We start from the raw sequence: 4,889 nt of genomic DNA on the forward strand, positions 1-4,889 counted from the left end.
CAGTCTCATCGGCACTGCCCTTAAAAGTAACGTGTTTGGTCCCGCTGGCTGCTTCATCCTGCTGAATTGTAGCTTTTCGAAAATTGATGTTTGCAAAAATTATGAGATTCTAGTGCAAGCGCAATATCTTCTGAAAGCCTCAAGTCCTGACTGAACAACAATCGCAGATCAAGTGTATTGACTTTCGATTATAGGGTCGAGGAGACCACCCCTGTATTATCACCAAGGATCAACAAAAATTACAGATAACTGTAATGAGTGTGTGTACAAGCACCCCAAGACAGGAGCTTTCCCAGCAGAGAATATCTTATTTCTGAAGAAGATCAACGCAATTCTCTTCTCTCCAATCTGTACCCCCTATCGTCTTCACATGACGCTGAAGACAAACGAAGATCATCACCTCGATGATATCTTGCTCGACACCGTCCGCACCATCAAGCTAACACATGGCCGCTGCTTCAGCACGCTCATCGGGCCACCACCGACATCGACGCCGTTGTCCCGGCTCCTGCCCAGCGACAGCCTCTCTTTGATAGGCGACATGAGCCTTGTCGCTAAACTTGACGGCGAGAACGAGCAGCGCCACGTTTTTGTAGGTGACGCCTGCGCCTTCACGAACGGCGACGGGTCTCGCGGGCAGGGCCTTCCCGTGCATCCTGAGATTGGATCCTAGCGCGCTCGGTGGCGACTTTGACCAGGAACTTGTGCGGTATCTGCTGTGCCACGACAGGGGACCGTGTCTTGTAGAGCCGCTTCTGCTTCTTGGAAGGCGACGACGTCGCACAAGGGTCGATGGCGGCAGAGGTGGAGGCGTGGAACATGGGGTTCTGGAACATCACCGCCTTCTTGGCCCACGGCCGGTTCTTGGGGGAAACGCGGTTGGCGGACACGGACGGCCGGCTGACAGCGACCGACGACACGGGCTTGAACTGGATCCGGGACCGCACGCGACTGCGCGACGGCGGTGTGGCGGTGCCAGCGCCCCGTGTCGTGGTGCCACCCCGATGGCTCTGCTTCTCCCGGGCACGCCGCGCGTGGAGAGGAGTCGGCTCGCCCGCTGCTGGCTTCCTGGTCCTGGGAGCCGGTTTTGGGGTCCTCGGGGGCTCCCGATTCATAGCGCCGGCAGTCGTCACGATGCCCCGCGCGAATTGGCTGACCTGCACGGTCTCGTCGAGCAGCATCGCCGGCAGCGACATTCGCCGCCACTGTGCGCCCTCTCCGCCGACGATGCCACCGAACTTGCCACTTGGGGACCTCTTCTGCGCCGACGCGCCGCCCCTCATCCTGCGCCAGCAAGACTCAGAGTAAGAGACAAAATCGCACGCATGAGCCAAGGATCTAAGGCCGAATTCGGTGGGGGAACATGGGGTAGAGAGAGCGCCTGTCATGGCGGCAATTCTAGGGGGCATGCGTAGGGTGGGGCGGGGGCATGGTAGAGCGGGGCATGCGGAACCTTCCATCCACGGCCTAGGCAGAACCGTGCACCAGGTGAATTGTGGACGCCTACACTCTGCTCTTAAGGAGTAGTAGAGATTTATGTCATAAAATAAGTGAACAAAACATCTTTGGACAAAGGTACCCACCAGTGAGATCGACTACTATGCTAATTAGCATTGTGGAACCCACAACTCTAGTTTACTGCCAGTTTGTAGCACTTCCTAAGCTTCATTTATGTTAGCCACTCGTGCTTTAACAAGTCCTGGTACATGGTGAGCTCCTTCTCCAACTTGTCTTACTTCTAGTCTGTAAAAAAGGTACATTGTCATAACAAAATTAATATTACTAATACAATAAATATAGCTCACGAGTTGAATGGTACCCTTTTGTTGTTGCTCCTGGTTGGGATCCTGTCAGTAGCAAATCATGAATCTGCTCATTGTATACCTTCAAAACACTGACAATAATCTGCTCATTGTACACCTTCATCAAATAGATGTTTTGTTCACTCAATAACCTGACAAAATCATAGGAAAATGTTAACTTCTTAGCCACATGGATAATTGACTTTCAATTTAATAACTAAAAGAACAAACCTGTGTATATAAAGAACAAAGAGATCACATACCAAGATAACCATTGCATTATATTTAGTTAAGTTTGTGATCATCCTTTAAAAGTGACCTAGAAATAAGCACAGACATGAAACCTAAAGAACATGGGTGAACGAGCACCATTCATATGCGTGGGGTGTGTATTAACTCATGTCCTTTTTGAAAATTCAAAATCACATAAAGATACACAACCAATGGTAAGGATATGGGTTTCACGTGCACTCATGTGTACTTTTTACTTATTGAATCTAAAAGTATGAAATTACTGAATATTGCTCACCCATAGAACTGGAGGCAGTCCTTGTGGAGAGAATGACCACAACTGGCCACCCTACTTGCAGCTGCATGGTTTGAAAAGCTAAGCTCCAAAAATTTACCAAGTGACAAACCCCAGGCAACATCAGACATGACAATCTGTCTGGGTCACAATTTCCTCCACCATCGCTACTCCCCTTGTTCCCCCTCTTCCCCCGCTCATATAAGGTGCAGGTAACAATTACAAGGGAGCACAGTCACACTGATAGAACTATGAAACTTTAAAGATCCATTAGTACATACAGATGTATTGATAGATGTTTTCAAAGAACATATAAAACTTTGAAATAGTATATAGCTAGCTATCTTCAGAATAGTAAGCAAGGGTCTAACAGAAAAAATGGAATTACAGATCAAAATTTTGATCTCAATGAAACAAATAGGAAACAAAGAACTAAGTAATGATGTAACTAAAACAATTACAAATAGTTGTCATTAGAGACCTAGTTAATTTTGATGCAACTACCTTCTTTCTATTACAGACCATAAGTAGTGAACAGGTGCTGCACAGATGAACTGAAACAAATAGGGATTTGTAGGACCCACAACTGCTTCACAGATCAACTAAAATAAATAAGAATTTGCAGCATAGTTGAACTGAAACAAGTTATTAATATTTTCAGCAAAGATCAATTGTTTGTTTAGATTTTTCAGCATTGAACTAAAACCGTTTTCAGTTCTTTGATCACATTTTCATGTTTTCAGCACAGATAAACTAAAAGTATCAGATTTTAGGCAAATAGAAATAAGCTCACAGATAGAAACAAGCACACAAATGAATCAAAGTGAAGTATGTGTCCTAACTGAAAAAAGCACACAAAAATTTCCAGCGCGACCATGTGGATCTGCTCCACATCTTCGGTGCCCACGTCCTCATACGATTCGTCATTGTCCTCATCGATGAAGGACTCTGGGTCGATGCCACGCGACTGGAGGCAAGAGTGGTAGGAGGCGGCTATGAGGGATGGATATCCCCCGGGTGTAACACCTTGAATTTAGGGGTATAAAATTTCTTCTTTAGTATCCACCAAATTTGGGTGTTACCCTTTCTCTCCTGTTCTTTTTCGCTCTATTCTGTCTCTTTCAAAGTGATGGTAGGAGTATTTTTGAGGTCGCGTATTAATAGAATCCTAAACGAAGTATTGATTGTTGCATCATGCCGGAGCATGCATTTATTTTTGTTTGTTGAATGAGTTTGTGGAGCATGCACTTAGTAAGAAATTAGGGCTAAATAGCAAATAGGAAAAAGAATTAGATCCAATCCCCCGTATTCGGCCCAGCGCCCTTTCCCCCTCCTCGGCCTAGCCCTCCGCCGCGGCCCACGAACGCCTCGTGCGGCCTAGCTCCCCCTCTCGCGCGGCCTGGCCGCCTCGGCCGCCAGCGCAGGCGTGCAGACAGTTTTGCCGCCACCGCCGCTGCCTGGTGGGGCCCGCGCGTGCGCCTCCCTCGCTTATCCCGGCATCCCCTGCTCCCTTCTCCCTCCCACGTCGCCCAACTCTCTCTCTCCCCCTCACCCTCATTCACACCGGAACCGTCGTTCCTGCGCCTCAGAGTCGCTCTGGCCGCCCGTCCACGACGTCGTTCATCCACCATGGTGAGCCACTCCTCCCTCCTTTCCATCCCCCTCCATTCCTCCCTTTTCTCCTTAGCCGAAGTCCGGTCATGGCGCAGCGCGGCCCACAGCCCCTGGCTGGCATGGCGCGGCTGGCCCGATCAACGCCCCGGCGCGGCTCGGCCCCCCCACCGTGGTCCACCCCCTCCCAGCGCTCTGGCGCAGCTCGGCCTGCGGCACACCAGCGCCCAGCTCAGCCAGCTCGGCTCATGGTGTGGTGCACGGCCAGCCCTGGCACGGTGCGAGCTCGCCGTGGCGCAGCCCAATGCGCGGTGCTCGGCACGACTCGCCTTGTGCGGCCGGTGGCCTGTGTCCGCGTTGGCGCAGCACCGCAAGCGCTCCGGCGCGGCTGTGCCTCGACGAGTCGGCATGTGCGCTCTCTCTCCTTTCCTTGTGCGCGGCCTAGGCAGCCCCAGCGCAGCTTGCGGTCACGTGACTCTCGTCCACGTTCGGTCAGCTCAAGTGTAGCTCGTGGTCGCGTGTGTTATTTGCGGTGTTCGCGCTTCACTGTATGCACGTGCCATCATCGTCCGTCGCGCGTCAGAACTCTGACGACGCTCGCCTAGGCCCTCGTCTACCCCTAGACATAGCTGTCTACCCCCCGAGCCCGTTCGTCTACCCCACTCGTCGTGTGCACCGGTTTCACGTTGCGCGCTTTGCGCGCGTTATTCTTCTTCTTCTTCGCGTAAAGTCGATTATGTTGATCAATTAATTAATTATTTGTTTGTTGTTGTTCACGCGCGGCATTGTTTGCGCGTCATCGAACTGTTCACACGCATAGTCGCGTTGTTTCACGCGTGTCGCGCGGCGTCTGCGCATGATAATAAATTGTTTTCGCTTATAAACACTCATGTTAATAACATTAATTCGTCAGGTCGCATATTTTGGATAATTAACCTAAAGTTCGCTCG

The 4,889-nt window shown here is 50.5% G+C and overlaps 1 pseudogene; it reads right to left on the reverse strand.

Annotated features, from left to right (window-relative positions):
* Positions 1–211: 211 nt before the first annotated feature.
* Positions 212–1,388, reverse strand: LOC103631102 (microtubule-binding protein TANGLED1-like; annotated as a pseudogene).
* Between the last annotated feature and the right edge of the window lie 3,501 nt (positions 1,389–4,889).

The sequence above is a fragment of the Zea mays genome, chromosome 6 (genome assembly GCF_902167145.1).
Source record: "Zea mays cultivar B73 chromosome 6, Zm-B73-REFERENCE-NAM-5.0, whole genome shotgun sequence".
Lineage (NCBI taxonomy): Eukaryota > Viridiplantae > Streptophyta > Magnoliopsida > Poales > Poaceae > Zea > Zea mays.